A 16,952-nucleotide genomic window follows, 5' to 3' on the forward strand; every position below is an offset into this window, starting at 1 on the left:
AGAGGTGTGCGCCGGTTCAATGTTCGTCGGCGGCGGCGGCGTTTTAGGCGATTTTTTCATTACGTTTTTCTAAGATTTTTTTTTGCATTTTTTCGGGATATTTTCAAAACTTTAAAAGAAAAATCTTTTAAATTTCGCATGAAAAATCTAATGAACTTCTCCAGAACAATCTATAAGTTTTTCCATAATTTGGAAAATATTTTCGAGCAATCTTTGGAATTACCAGGAGAAGGTCTTTGTAATTCCCAAATAAAAATGATTGGAATTTCAGCAGAAAAATCGTCGCAATTTGCATGAGAAACTTCCGAATTTTCACAAAAAAAAAGTTCCTAACTTCTGCAGGAAAAACTTCAGAAATTTACGAAAAGTTCCTGTTGAATATTCTTCGAAATTTTCACAGAAAATTCTTGATAATTGTAGGAGAGTGCGGTTGGTAGAATGGGTGTTTAACCGTTGGCTTTCTCAGTCTAGAATAATATAGACGGCTAGCTTGGCATGGCCAACAATAAAATAGTAAATTCTTAAGAATTTCCGAAAAAATCTCTGGAATGTTCACGAGAAATTGTCCCTAAGTTTAACGGAAACTTGTTTAGAATTTCCTCGGAGGATTGTTTAAAATGTCTCCACGAAGAATTGTTCTAAAATTATTAGGTTTCTACGGGAAATTCTTTGTACATTAGACGTTCGATAACTGAAAGTAATTTAACTGCAATGCTTTTAACAGCATTTCGATAGTTACATCAGTTTTGCAGTTATCGGACAGCTGAGCTTTAAAACGATGTCAATGTCGATGATAGCTGCATAGCGCTGAACAATCAGGTGCACTTCTATTCTGACGCCGTCTGACAATTGTTTGCCGTCTTGAATGCGTCGCAGTTATCGAACGCCTTTGGCTAGCTGAAACGAAAACATGTGGCAGTTATCGAACGACTAATGTATTGTCCATAAGAAATTGTTGGAAAATCCCATTGGCCGCAAGCGGCTGAACTGGTAATTTGGCCCAAATAGTTGTTTGCCCTAACAGGGTCGTTTGGCCGAATAGGTGATCAGCCCAAAAATGCTGTTTGCCAAAATGGTCGTTTTGGAAGAATGGAATATTTGTCCGAAAATATAGTTTAGGCCAACAGGTTATACGGCCAAATGTCAATAACTGAACATTTACGTAGAAAAGACTAATTGTTAAACGACCCTTGAACGAAATTTCGTAATCTCTCTACTTTTTAAGTTGATACTGGCATTTCTAGACCATTTTTTCGATGTTTTAAAGTTGGCTATGCCAAACTAGCCGTTTAGTGATGTTCCCTGCGAAAAAATCGCACTAATAAAGATAAACAAATAACCGTCTTATATAATCTAGATTGGGGAAGTCAACGTAAAGCATCTCTTTTAATAGTCACAATTTTCTGTGTGAATTTCAAAGAATACTCAACAGAAACTCAATAGGAACATTCCGTGCATATTCCGAACATGTTTCTATAGAAATTTTTCACTTCTCGTGAAAAATCTGAAGAGATTCTCATGTGAATCCCAAAAAACTTTTCTTGGTCAATCTAAAGAGCTCCTCTTGGTAATTCCAAAGAGTTCTCGATACCTACTTGAAAGTAGTTTCCGGGGAAAATCTAAAAATAATTTTCGGATAACTATTCTGGAAAAACTAGAAATCTATCGTTAAAATTTTGAGGCGAAAATCAAAAGATTCTCCCGTTATTGTCTTTAAAATATCCAAAATGACCAATTCAGCCGAACGACACTTTCGACCGAAATTCCTTTTCGACCAAACGACTATTTCGGCCGAAGGACATATTCTCGATTTTTTTATCCTTTGGCCAAATGACATTCTCGGCCAAATAACTTTAGGCTAGATATCCTAGCGAAGTCTGAAAACATAATCAGATCATATAGAAAACATATTTTGATTTTGACATCAAATTGAGTCATAATTCGTTTTCAAATATGTATAAATCATTATGATTGATTACATATTTTGATCTCATTTTGCTGTAGATTACTAAATTGAATGATATGACATCAAACTGTGTACTTATTTTGTTATTTTAACCGTTAAAACGACCAAAAAGATATCAATTTAAGTAAACATAATCGATGATTTCACAAAATTAAAAAAAAGTTATCGGTTTGCTCGGGAAGGCTTCTACCAAATAGTCTTTTCGGTTAAACGACATATTCGGCCTAACAACTCTTAGCCTTGTGGCTTTCTGCCAAACGACTCTTTTCTGTTCAAAAATTCAATTTTAATTAGATTTTTTTGAATTTCAACGGGAACTCCTTCGCAATTTTCACGCTTAGTTTTTACGGAGAGCTTTTCAAAATTTCAACAAGATATTGTATGGATTTTTCATGGAAATAATTGGTATCTTCATCTGGAGTTTCAACGTGATGTTGTAGAGATCTATCAGGAAATTATATGGAAATTGCACTTAATCTTTGGAGTTTTCACTGAGAATTTGAATCGGCGTGGAAAATTATAGATCAGCGGCTTGACAAATTTGAAACGGCGCGCCGATGCAAAAATGTCGGCGGCGCCGGCGAGCCAAAAACTGTCGGCGGCGCACACCTCTAATTTCAAGGCTCCAATTAGGTCCGTAGAATACCAATTGAACCAGAGCCTTAAATCATATAAATCGAAAATTTTAAAATAATTATTATTAAATTATGTAACGCAATTGCAAACACTCACTTCTATAAAGATTGAAGTTGCTCCACATACACGCATACACGCAGAAAAATATTTTGTTTATTTAACAAAACATTGGGTCAATTCCGACAAACATGCGTGTAGAAATGTTGATTGGTTGCATCTATAAACTAGTTTGCTACACTCAACTAAGTACTTTTGTCAAATCCACAATATCTTTTTGTCATATCAACAATTATGTTTTGTTGCGTCGACGAAGTTTTTAGTTATTTTAACAAACAAGCTTGTTGAAAATTACGAAGTTTTTCGTATCGTGTATTCAAATTTCACAGTGTACTGTGCGTTTTCAAAAGTCGTGTGCTGTGAAAAGTCTGAGCTCGAGTCTGAGTTTATTCATTAGATTCATATTTAATTTTATTTATAAATATCAGTTGGATCGCATTCAACGGTAACTGGGCAGATTTATGGATTTACAGTGTAGGGTTATGTCTGACACCTCAAAGGTGTCTTAAGCATAAAAACGGCTTCACTGAGCATACCACGATCTTCTCGATGCTGCGCACATTTAGTAAAATGATGCGGATTTGAGTATGTATGGATGAAGCTTTAGTAAAGAACAGATGGGTTACTGCTCCTTGTATGCATGTACCCATACCAATATCAATCAAAAACATAGAATTGAAGTGCAAATTGCGTTGCTCTCATTTTTGTTATTTTTTTTTCAGCAGTAAGCATGCACGAGAGCATTGAAAATGACACGTATCAAGTCGAAATCAATAACTTTTATATAGAATAACTTTTGTCACATGTTATGTACAATTGTGTTTTTATATAAACAAGTAGCCCTTAATGGACCTTAAAACATTTCTCTAAATCTAAAATTGTTGGCGTTATCGGAGCATGTTATTAATAGTGGCACAATTATCCTATGTGAATGACATCTGTGGTTTTTGTTTAAAGGTTTTGAAGCATTTGAGCATTCAAAATGTTTGCAACTCCTCATATAAACCCACACCTGGATTCTGTGTCGCAATTGATAAGTTAGTTGTCTCCTAGGAAAGCAAGGATCTTTCAAAGACCTCCAAATATCACATCACAAAGTTTCATATAAAAGGATTTTTCAATACATTCGGCCATGGGCAGGGATGGCACAATGAGCATATATTGGCATATACGCCGAAGTTGGATAAAACCTAGCAACACTATAACCAGAGACCGGCGGAGTGAAAAACTGTCGAAATGGCAACGTATGAAAATGCATGATATCGCGAAAATGATACTGGCAGCACTTGAACTTTTTGCTTGCTTCTTATGGATGCAAAAACTAAACAAGTCGAAATGGAAACGCTTTTGACGGTTCGATTGGAAACAAGATGGCGTCTTCGCCGATCTCTTATTCTAGTATTTCTAATAAAACCCATCTCTTGCGAGCTGAAATTTATTGCGAAAAGAAGATATATGTGCATTTGATGTTGTCCATTTAATTTAAACATAAATAAAAAGGATTCATCATACGTAGTTAGCTAGAATTGAATGTAGACTTAAGATAAAGCTAATCTTATTTTTGAATGTTCTTAGGCAAATCTCATATTACTTATCGTTATAGTCAACAATTTTGTACGCCTTGGAAGTTGAGAAATATGTATTTGATGAGATGTACACAGAATTCTGTTTTTCACACGATTTTGTTTCGGTCGTATTTTTGATCGTGTGGCTTTAATTTATGACCAAAATCCATGCAACATGTTCCTAAAACCACTAATAATCCAGAGAAAAGTCAGATGGTTATTTATATACGATAAACATTTTAGATGGGGATGATGATGATGATGATGATGATGATGGTCCCGCCACATACCCCTACAAAGGTTTGAGCTAGACGATTTATCTTTAAGATAATTAATAATGATCAATTTTAATCAGATTTGGCAAACAATAAACGATCCGATTATTTCCACAGATATAAATAACATTAACATATAACATCGCAGAACATACATACAGCAGAAAACATAAGTTAGTAAAAAGAAACAGTTGAATTCCACCACAGAGTTTTGCAAGCATCATCAGTGGTACAGCGAGTACGATTAAGTTACAAACTTGTGATACCTCTCGCATGATGCCAAAAGTTTCGTCAAGAAGCGCGTACTCAAACTATTCTCGCTAGTACCAATCAATTTAATTTACTCCAAAAAAATTAAAAACTTGTGTTACCTCTCCGTAGATACCAAAAGTCTCGATAAAATCGCGTTCTATCTGAGAGCTCACTACTTTTCATAGTATCCTTCAAACAGTTCCAAATGTTTCAAGTATTGATAATAAAATCGTAAAAAGTCATTTATACTGGGCGATTCTCATACATTTGTAGACTACACAAAATAATGTAAAAATGCAACTCAATAAATAAAATACCATCATCATCATCATCGAGGCGAACAAAATAGTCTATAAGCGCCCTAATGAAATAACAAATCATTTACATTGTTCGAGAAAAAATATTCGTTATCACAAACTTCGTCAAGATACACAATTATAACATGTCTTGACATATGAGTTTATTACCTTGAAAACATTGGATTGTCTAATCTGGAGAGTGAAGTGTGCAGTTAAGAGCAAAAGCTTACGCATTCAGCACTGTTGTTCCATCAAATTCATAGTTCGATCTATCTTAATATATGACAGACCTACACGTGGACACATTACACGAATGTCGAAGAACATTAATTTATTTGGAAGATTTCGTATTGCTACTGGCAGTTCAACAATACTTGATTTAATTACTATTGAAAAGGTAAGCACTATATTTTTATATTTTGGAGCTTACATGTACAATGTACATGGGAAAAACCATACAATTTTAAAATAGGGCGTATTCAAAATTTCATCGATGAAAGATTTTAAAACACCCCGTATCCTTTTCCTGGTGCTCTAAGCTTTCTTTTCGTGAGAAAACCACGGAGGTTCATGAAAGTGCGATAATATTCGCGTCTGGGGGCACCGTGTGAGGTAAGGTAGCATCGTGGCTACTTGGATGATTAGGAAAATTCTTACGGGAAGTATCCATGGAGGTTTATCATGCCATATTCAGCACACGTCACAATGTTCACTACCATTTTGGCTAGTACCACACAGAAAGCACCTGTCTAGCGTACTGGGGTCTTGGGATCAAACCCCACCGAAGGGGTGGTTACCCTCTAATACCTTTTCCGAACTAAATCTATCACATGTTGTGCATATCAGAGCGTTAATGAATAAAGCTTCCAAAGAATGATTAAATTGGTTATGATTAAATCATTTAACTCTATGATTTAAGATTATGATTAATGATTTTTTTATTTTTGACAATGATTAATGATTATGATTAACGATTAAAATAATTTTTCACAATGATTAACGATTATGATTAATGAATAATACGTTTGAAGTATGATTAACGATTATCGATCGTGATTAAATGTTGACAGAATATGTGTATGATTAATGATCAACGATCGATATGATTAATGAATAATGATTATGAATAATCAAATTAAATGATTTGCATAGTGATCAATAGTCAACTAACCTTTCTTCCAAATTGGGTTATTGAAGGGAATAAAATTATATGATTATGATTGAAGATTAATGAATAAAAGCGATGTATGCAATGATTAAAATTGATGATACAATTATGAATATGATTAGCGATTATTGATTGAATGTAAAAATATATGATTTACGATTAGTGATTAATGATTAAATCATATTTTTATATGACTATGATTAATGAATAATGATTAAATAACCCATTATTCATTAATCATGATTAAATCTATGATTAATCACTAATGCTCTGGTGCATATGCATAATCGAGTTTCAGACATAGTAGTTAAACTTTGTTGGAGAGAAAACTGGCAATAAATCCATTTTGCCCCAAATAACTGTCAATCTGTTAAAACTCAATTGGGTCAGCTTCGGAGTAAAATTTGAATCACGATGGAAAAATAACCAAAGAACTGTCAAATTTGAACTAAAAGTTAAACGAATCGGTGGAATGGTTCACAAGCCTGGGTGTCCTAAAAATAAGTGAATTTTTCAAATGCATTTTGCGAATAAGGTCTTCCAGGCCGAATAAAAGGGTGACGCTTTTTCACGCGATTTTTCTGTAAAAGATAGTATTTTGGCCATAACTTCCGTCGAATACAACTTGTCGCGAGCAAATCAGTTAAGGATAAGTGTCAAAAAAAATTTAGTGGTAATTTTTCACGCGATTTTTCTGTAAAAAATAGTATTTTGGTCATAACTTCCGAGCCCATAATGCGATCTGGCCATTTTCTATTAGGAAACAATGCACAATGGGGAAAAAATTGTCCATAACGCGAATAAATTCAATATCTCGATTCTGTATGGGCGGATTGCTCAGAAAATTTGACACAAATCGTAGAACTTTCTGGGGAACCGTGCAAAGGTGGTTAATTTCACTACACAAGGCTTCAAAACCTCTTTTTACCCCATTGCCCCTTATTTGTTATGAAATTCGTCAAGTTACAAATAATCGACAAAAATCGTGTTATGGGGCCGTATACTAATTACGTAAGCAATTTTTCTGGGTTTTTCCATGTAAAATTTTTCCCGTGCAAATATTTTTTCATTCATATGGAACGTTATTAGTGTACGACCCCTATGTGACCTCTGATTACTGGACATTGTTGAGAATAGAGATCTTGCTGATTGTACCCCACGTTCTCATATTCCTCAAATTGCTTACCCTCACATTACTAGTTTGATATATAATTTTTCAGGGATTCGAGTAGAGCTATTTTGGTCCACCGCACGACTAAAGATGCTAAAATATTGCTCATATTACCCCAAGTTCTATTATTTTCTAATTCCGGTCTTCCGGAAAGCATAACAAATAAGGGACATTAGGTTAAAATGAGGTCTTGCAGCTTCGTGCAGTGAACTTTGAACGATTCCCCAGAAAGTTTTACGATTTGTGTTTTCAGCGCAATCTGCTTATACCGAACCAAGATATTGAATTTATTCCCATTGTGGCCATTTTTTTTCCATTGTGCAATGGGACAGAATTATGCATCGAATACAACTTGTCGCGAGCAAATAAGTTAAGGATAAGTGCCAAAAAAATGAGTGAAATTTTTTCACGCGATTTTTCTGTAAAAATTAGTATTTTGGCCATAACTTTCGAGCCCATAGTGCGATCTGGCCAATTTTCAATAGAAAACAATGGGACTGTATTCTGCGTCGAATGCAACTTGTTGCAAGCAATTCAATTAAGGATAAGTGCCAAAAAATTAGTCACACTTTTTGAATTTTTTGCGCACACACACACATACATACACACATACGCACACACAGACATCACCCCAATTCGTCGAACTGAGTCGATTGTTGTTTAACACTATGGGTCTCCGGATCTTCTATAAAAAGTTTGTTTTTGGAGCGAATATACAGCCTTTACGTATACTTTGTATTAGAAAGGCAAAACATGTTTCCTGGGGCACGGCTGTACGCATCTCGGTAAAAGTTTAACATTTTGCTGAGATTCCGGTATAAAAATTAAGTGTGTACATTACCTGGATAAACAAACTGATGGATGAAGTTTCTTCGGTTGATAAGTTCAATTTCGATTGGCTTGGTGGTTGACAATACTATTTGTGCGATCTGCAAGGTTTCATTCAAAGATATAGAGAATTTTGAGAAATTAACCTCTTCTCCGGGCCCCAATACCTTAGAAAACATTTGGTTTGTGCTTGTCCGTTACTTTTATTAAAATGATTCTATTCGACAATATATTTAACTGATAAGCGAAATAAACTTGTGTGAAAATTACTTTGACCCGGTTTCAGCAGCCACCAGACTGTGCAAGGTGTTTTTTCGTTTGCCCAATAAAGTAGTTTTCCGAAGGTACTTACCTATGTGTGCTCATTATAGATAAACGGATAACAATCACACTATTTTAGCATTCATATTAAATTTACAATATGTATTCATTTTGAGGCAGTATTAGGAGCCCTTGTTGCCAAATTTCGGCATAAGATTTACATTTGAAGCAGCAGATCATATTTGCTTACCTTACGGCTTTTACAAACAATTTATAGCAGAGCTTTAAATATTCGATTATTTTTTATAAAGCCCATCGGCCTTCTTTGTCACTTCACTTCTAAACATATTCGGCTCTGCACCGTCAATTCTCGGAATGAATATGGGTCAGTGAGTAGTTATTTGAATATCACAAAATATCAAATAATCGTAAAACTGAGCATGAATTGAATGTGGAGTAATAAATTAGAGCTACAAACCTATATTCAAATTGTATAAGACGCTAAGTTCGAATGATACTTACTTTTTCACTGTTTTAAACAGATTCCATTGGTAGTTGTTGTAGCCAACGAACACCTTTCAGCATAATCGATATTAAACTGCCTGTCCTGGACATTGAGTTGGTAAAACTACACTATTCTTCATGTTGGCTCGAACCACTTTGATTTCCGTTTTCAATTATTTATATCTTGGTTGAATCCTTCATGAACTCTTTTGTATATGTTATATAAGGATTGTTATCAATTTATATGCTTGATAAAGTCAAACATTACCAATTTGATTCTCCGATCTGTTCAATATCAAACTTCTGCAACTACTGAACAAGGTAGTTTGCAACAACTGACCTGCCCTGCCAAGAACCCGGAACATAGTCCTTTCCCGTGCATATCATTACGATTATGTCCTGCATCACAGCTGGGTCCATCCGAGGGGACACATAATCGGTGCGTCTATCATTCGACGGTAGCCGCGGACATAGTCTCAGATTGTTCAGCAGGATTTACCCCTTTCGTTTACCTTCACATCGCACGTGTTTGTCAACAATTATTTTCAAGAAAACCGGTTCTCACGGTCGTTCTTGGTGCAAGGATTCCGCAGGTAGAAAAATCAGACTACCAGCCGAGTGTCCGTTGGAAAAACTAGCCGTTGTCGAAACCAGTTTTCACCCTTTCGGTTGGGTGCATTTTCGGACCGGACCGGACCGGTCCTCCGGTACCTCACTCATCCGGGGTTATGTTTCTGTTTGAATGGGTTTTTGCCATATGGTGGGTATTAGATAGCAAATAAGATCGGAAGGTAGTTTGATGCAATTTGATGACCGGACGGTTGAATGATGCTATCATTATTTTTTTAGCAGCTCTAACCCGAAGAAGAGCTGCATAGTGGTAGATATTTTGTTAAAAAGTGGTATGATTGCTATAACTTGAAAAATTAGTAAAATTTTGTAAAATATGTAAAAAACGATTTTTTTAATTTGTAAAAATCTATAAAACTTGTAAAATTGGTAAGTTTGTACTATTTTCAAATTTGTAAAATTTGTAAAATTTGTAAAATTTGTAAAATTTGTAAAATTTGTAAAATTTGTGAAATTTGTAAAATTTGTAAAATTTGTAAAATTTGTAAAATTTGTAAAATTTGTAAAATTTGTAAAATTTGTAAAATTTGTAAAATTTGTAAAATTTGTAAAATTTGTAAAATTTGTAAAATTTGTAAAATTTGTAAAATTTGTAAAATTTGCAAAATTTGTAAAATTTGTAAAATTTGTAAAATTTGTAAAATTTGTAAAATTTGTAAAATTTGTAAAATTTGTAAAATTTGTAAAATTTATAAAATTTTTAAAATTTGTAAAGTTTGTTAAATTTGTAAAATTTGTAAAATTTGTAAAATTTGTAAAATTTGTAAAATTTGTAAAATTTGTAAAATTTGTAAAATTTGAAAAATTTGTAAAATTTGAAAAATTTGTAAAATTTGTAAAATTTGTAAAATTTGTAAAATTTGTAAAATTTGTAAAATTTGTAAAATTTGTAAAATTTGTAAAATTTGTAAAATTTGTGAAATTTGTAAAATTTGTGAAATTTGTAAAATTTGTAAAATTTGTAAAATTTGTAAAATTTGTAAAATTTGTAAAATTTGTAAAATTTGTAAAATTTGTAAAATTTGTAAAATTTGTAAAATTTGTAAAATTTGTAAAATTTGTAAAATTTGTAAAATTTGTAAAATTTGTAAAATTTGTAAAATTTGTAAAATTGGTTGAATTTGTAAAACTAGTAGAAAAATAAACTTTCTTGGATTTTGACGAGCGTATGTTGCTCGCTTCGTACAGTGAAACATCGAAATGATTCCCCGTGGACCGTTACTCGATATGAAAACGTCCACGGCACAATCCATCACTCGTGGGAACCGGTTTCTGATTATTGTTTTTTTTTCTAACCATGACCATACGGGACAGTGTCCTGTGTCGAAACAGACTTGCACAATACCCCTTGGGTCCAGGTATTGGAACCAGTTCCGGTGCGCTATTCCTTACCCGGAAAAGGGACGACAAAATTTGCATATGGAAAATCTTCGAAACCAGTTTTAACCCTTTCGCGCGGTCCGTTTGATTAGCAACGCCACTCTCCTCGTCGTCAGCACATTCACTCCGTGTGGCATATTGAAGTTGGGTCAGATGGGTGGTGGACTTCTAAACGAGAGCTAGTGAATGAAGGTAAAATTTTATTGAAGAAAGGTCATTGTGCTGTGTAATTCATATGCATAAATGGGAACCGTGTCCGTGATCCGGATCAGGTAGCAATGTGCTTTGCGGATGACCGACATGTCTACCAGTTTGTCTATTTTCTTCCGCATGCACTTCCTAAGACACGTGTCACAGTTGAGATGCTCTGCAATGTGTTGAAGGATCAAGCAGAAGAGAGTCTTAAGAAAAATGGGGTGAGTTTGTTCTCAGCGGTTAACGAACATCAACGTTAAAGAATAAGGGTTAGAAATGATACGTTGAGAATATGCGGAAGGTCATGGAGATCGTTCTGTGATTTATTATTTGTTATTAAATTTTTAATAATCAAAAAAACAAACAAAAAGTATTGTAAAGCCAAGCATTTCGTTTTTTTTCGAAACTGTTTTAGATAATTACACCAATTTCCATTGGTTGTTTTGAGTTTGCCTTTCAATATTTTGGAATTATTTTCAGATAATATTGAAGTTTAATTTGAACACCTGCCTACAATGTTATAGAAATGCATATATTATTTATTTCAAATGGCGTACGTGTTTGCTATAAAGCAAACTTACTTTTCAATGAAATACGATTTTTAAAATTTGAGTTGTGTTCCTCTATCTCTAACTTAATATAATATCTCATACCACAAAACAAATGTAGTAACATCACAAAATTGATATAATCTTGTGAGACTAATAGATTTTTTTCTCTGATTTGTCATATTTTTACTTTTCTCGTAAAAGTATTTTTGGTTTTAAAATTGGCCTAAGTAAATTTCCGTGAACCAACGCAACGCATTCTAACCAATATATAGCTCGTTCGATCAAAAGTTCTCTTCTGTAAAGAAACTTTTCCTACACCCATCAACCCATTCCCAATCCCACCCACCACGACGACGGTTCACAATGTTCCGTAGCGTACCCAAATTAATGGCCAAGCGCGTTCGCTTTTCTTTTTTTTTCCTCAGCGTCATCTCTGTCCTTTTCGGCACCCGCCGATCATGGTGGTAGTGGGCGGTGGTTAACACATTCCTTGCGCTGTGCCGGCTTTCCCAAGTCATGATGGTGGTTGGCATCCATAGTAGGCCGGTGGATGGGGCAGTACAAATACCACCACCAGGAACCCAGCAGGCGACGACGATGAGGTTGGAAAACAAAAGTGAAAGCCCAAGAGAAAACGCAGAAAAAAATATACCTACATATAAAAGTAAATGCATGAAGATTTGAATGAGCGCTACGCGGGCGACTGTATAAGACGGAAAAATTGTGGGCGAACGTTGGATGGAATGGGACACCTTTTTCGCTGAAAAGTATCCCTTCCGAGGGAGGGCTGAAGAGGATGCGAAACGAAAATTTTTCCTAATGACTAAGGAAAATGATTGAAGGAATATCCGTGCCTCGGGGGAAGACGGACGCTGCGAGGAGAAGACGGGGTTGACGTGACGGTCTAAGGCTCTAAGGAAAGGGACAAGGAAATCATCTGTATTGCTTGGGTGGGCAATTATTCGATCTCGCTGTTCACGCTTCTTTTCGACGCGCCACCGAGGAATACGTTTCTCTTGGACCTTGAGCGGTTACTCGGCGAAAGGATCTTTTCAGAAGCACTCGGTTCAACTATGGCGCTGCGCTGGTTCAATTTTTTATCCTTCCATCACGACAAGAAAGTGTGGGTAAAAAATAAATTTACATTTCACGAAATTAATGCTTCTTGTAGATACAGCATCCATTTCAAGAAAAATCTGCTTGTACATAAGCCTGAGAGCCAAGACCGACCGACCGTTGTTGCGTTGAAGGAGTAAATATGTAGAGTGTAAGCTAAAAAAGTGACTCAACAATTTCGCATTGGACATTAGGTTCAGTGAAATTGAATTTTGTTGTAAATAATTTATTCGGTATTTTAAGGTTTTTTGGCTCAATCTAAAAGCTCAAGAGAGAAATAATGGCTATTGTCTCTTCGTGGGATCATTAGCAATTTGCTGGGCTTGATTACCATGGAATCGATGCTTTAGATTCTAAGCTACTTTGACTGATAGAAACTTAATGGCATTTAAAATTATTGTTTGTTACTTTTATTGGTTCTGCCTTGTATGATAGGGATTGACTTTCAAATGGTTCAGTTTATATGGGGCAAATAGTTACGGATATCCATTGATTACTAAGTAGTAACGTTTAAGAAACAAAATTGATTTATATGTCCATCACATACCTTCAGCCTCTCTTAAAACGAACAGTCCCTGAAGATTATGAACAAACGACTTACATCTTGGAAGGCAAACATATTCTAATAGACTATTTTACGATATTGAGGTAAACTGAAATTCTCAATCTCATAATCAAATAAATCACTGTTATATTTAGAGCATTGCACCTTTGGATAAAAATATAGGACTATTAAAGCGTTATGAGTACATCAAAAGTTATTCAGGGGCTTCTAAAAAAGTTTCAAACAAATTAGTCAAATGATATGCAGATGATATTTTACAACACATGGTTCTTCAAAACGTTCTCAAGCTCAGGATGAGGTATCTACCAGATCAACCAGGACTTTTGCAATGTCCTCATCATCAGTATACACCTCATCTGGTTTATTACACGTATGCTAATCATCTGTACCCAAATTATGATTACATATTTGTAACAATCGACAGTAGTAGACATGGGATAACGTTTAAGTTTATGATATGTATGAAAATCTAATTTATGCTACAAAACCGCCAAAAATTGCTCAAAACCTTTTTTCAGCAGAAATCTTCGGTAGCGACATTTGCACTACATGTTTTGGTATTGCATTAGTTGTGAAATGTTTTGTTCGAGAAACACGGCATACCAGCGACAGAATTCTCCAGTGTTACTGGTACATGTGTGGTCATTTTTGTATGCGGTTATTTCGTTCAATGCCACAAAACAACTTGGTAGTTTTTTCGGGTTTATTAAAAATACTGATTTTACTTAGTCATTTTGAAGAGCTAACCATTTAAAGCTTACCTTAAAATCGACAAAAACGCAAATTTTACAACTATGCTATCATGGGCAGTACAAAGCGTTATCGTATTCAGCTCAAGGTATCTACCAGATCAATCAGGACTGTTGTAACGGCCTCCTCATCGGTGTATATCCAATCCGGTGCAATAAGCATATGCGCTTCATGTAATTTCAAGAGATGTTCAAGGTTCTTCAAACGTTCTTGAATTCAGCACAAGGTCAAGGCCTGATCAATTAGGATTTTTTAAAAGTCCTTATCATCGGTATACACTTAATCCGGTTCAAGAAGCATATGGTAACGTAATTTCCAAGAAGATGCCCAAGCTACTCTAAAATAATCATCTGTTAAGATCAAGGTATCTACCAGATGCACGTCCAAATTTTCTGAGTTCTAAGACGTTTTGAAAAGCTAAGGGTCTGTAATACAGTCGGCCCTAATGACTACTAATAACATGACTCGCTAAAAAATACCATTGGTTCAAGGATTTGTTGAGATGTGGAACAAAAGTTCCTTTGGAAAATTGTTCGAAAGGACCATCAGAATAACCGTAGACATATTTGAAGCTTGTCATAATTTGTTTCCATGAGTCGATATCACGTCGTACAAGTAGATGCATAAGTATTAGATTGCTAATGGCGCTTCAAATCATGTGATCAACACGTTTTGTTCAGGAGGTGTGTGTGTCAGATGTGTCAGATGTCCTTGTTTTTCATCACAGCAGCCCAAATTTTATACTTGAGAATTCGCGAAGTCGAAGCAAAATTCTTCACACAAACAATGACAGTTCTTTATGGGTTTTTACAGTAGAGCAACAGAGAGGAGGAGATGGCGGCCATGTTTCACTCAAACTCTGACAGATAGCAATGGGGTTTCCCATAGGAGGGAAGATCAGAATTTGCTTCGACTTCGCGAATAAGCAAACCAAAATAATAAATTTGACATTCAAGCCTTAAATTTCAAGGTATCGACCAAACCCTTTATGCAAAATCCGGATTACTATGGTTGAATCCTGTTAATCACAAATGTTGTATGGGATAACAGCTTTTACTGTCATAGAACATTGACTCATGGAGGGTCCACCGTTAGAAGTGTTCGCCGGTCCGAAAATCGACGGCGGCGGCGTTTGTTAAAATTTTGGTAAGCGGCGGCGTTTTCGGCGCCGAAAGCCATTTCAGCCGGGTGGGAGCGCCGCGTGGATCGACGGCTATTTTTTTATTGCATTAGTTTCTTTTACCAAGGCAAATGCTGGGTAAAGCGTACCATTGGTACTTCGCGCACCTGAAGGAATAAAATAGACACCATCTCGCGGTCCTTAGCCTCTTACCCAGCAACTCCTATCCCTACCTCCTCGTGGTGCTGGCCGGGATACGAGCAACCTTAGGGAAGATTGGATAACCAACCCCGGTGAGAACTATGGTCGTATGCTGACAGGGAAGGGGAGGTTTGCTCTTCTCCGGAGGTGCAAATCTTATTGAGCGTCTGTTCTCCATGTCAGGATCGGCTCACAACAACGTCTGTTCTCCATGTTAGGGGCGGCTGATCATCGTCCGAGTGCCAGCGAGGGACTCTAAACAAAACTGAGCACACCATGTTGCATCGTGTCAGCATCGAGAAGGCAGCCCCTTCAACGCAATGAATGTAGCGCAAGCCTGGTAAGGTAGCCTACCGAAGATTCTACAGTTACCAAGAAAGGCAAAAATAGAGCAAACGGATTGATTCAACGGCAACAGACTCGACAACGAATAAAGGACAATTATTGGAAAGTCGGATCTTGGAACGTGAGAGCTTTGTATGAACCCGCATGTGTTGGGCTCCTGGCTCGTGAGCTGCGGAAGGTCGGCGTGAGTGTGGCAGCATCTATGATCAGCATCTATGCCCCAACGAACGATAAGCCTGATGACGTGAAGGATGAGTTCTATGAGAGCCTTGATAAGGCCTATGGAGAGTGCCCAACACACGATGTAAATATTGTCATCGGGGATGCAAATGCGCAGATCGGAAGAGAAAGTTTCTTTCGCCCTGTCATTGGTACGGAAAGCCTTCATTCCGCTACCAACGATAATGGTCTGCGATTTGTAACCTTTGCTGCTGCTAGAGGGATGGCAATAAGCAGTACCTACTTCGCACGTAAGAATATCCGCAAACACACCTGGCAACATCCGAGTGGAGACACTTGCTCACAGATAGACCACGTGCTGGTCGACGGACGACATTTCTCGGTTGTTATAGATGCAAGGTCCTTCAGAGATCCGAACATCGACTCGGATCACTACCTTGTAGATCACTACCTCTGACTCTCCAGCGTCACAAATTCACGAAACAACAGAACGATGCGTTTCAATATCCAACGCTTGTCAGTTGAAGGAGTTGCTGTACAGTACCACCAGAAGCTGGACTAGCGGATAGGAGATACAACCAGATCTGGCGACGTCAACAGATTGTAGGAACATATCCACTAAGCTGTGACTACAACAGCGCAGGAAGTGTTGAGCACTGCACAACGACGCCAACGATATGGTTAGTTTGATGAGGAGTGCCAGCAAGTGACGGACGGGAAAAATGTTGCTAGGAGTCGAATGCTAGTGGCTCGTACCTGTTCCAACAGAGTGCGGTACAGTGTAGCAAGGGCAGAAACATGAGAAACATGAGAAACGAATCCACCGCAGAAAAAAAGGCAACACGAAGAGAGTGTGATAGCTGAAGCGCAGGAGAACATGGATAGAAACGATGTGCGGAGGTATTAAGGAGCAGGATAGACATAGTCGGTAACGGTC

General features: G+C 36.5%; 2 protein-coding genes across 4 annotated transcripts in view; one reads left to right on the forward strand and one right to left on the reverse strand.

Annotated features, from left to right (window-relative positions):
- LOC134221269 (uncharacterized) overlaps positions 1-9,144 on the reverse strand; it is a 45,731-nt gene extending 36,587 nt beyond the window's left edge. The window contains exon 1 of the mRNA XM_062700465.1: positions 9,001-9,144. The gene's annotated coding sequence lies outside the window, so the exon portion shown is untranslated. The remainder of the gene's footprint in view (positions 1-9,000) is intronic.
- Positions 1-16,952, forward strand: part of LOC134221267 (zinc finger protein 252) — a 157,280-nt gene that overhangs the window by 48,601 nt on the left and 91,727 nt on the right. The window lies entirely within an intron of this gene.

This window comes from Armigeres subalbatus, chromosome 3 (genome assembly GCF_024139115.2).
Source record: "Armigeres subalbatus isolate Guangzhou_Male chromosome 3, GZ_Asu_2, whole genome shotgun sequence".
Classification (NCBI taxonomy): domain Eukaryota; kingdom Metazoa; phylum Arthropoda; class Insecta; order Diptera; family Culicidae; genus Armigeres; species Armigeres subalbatus.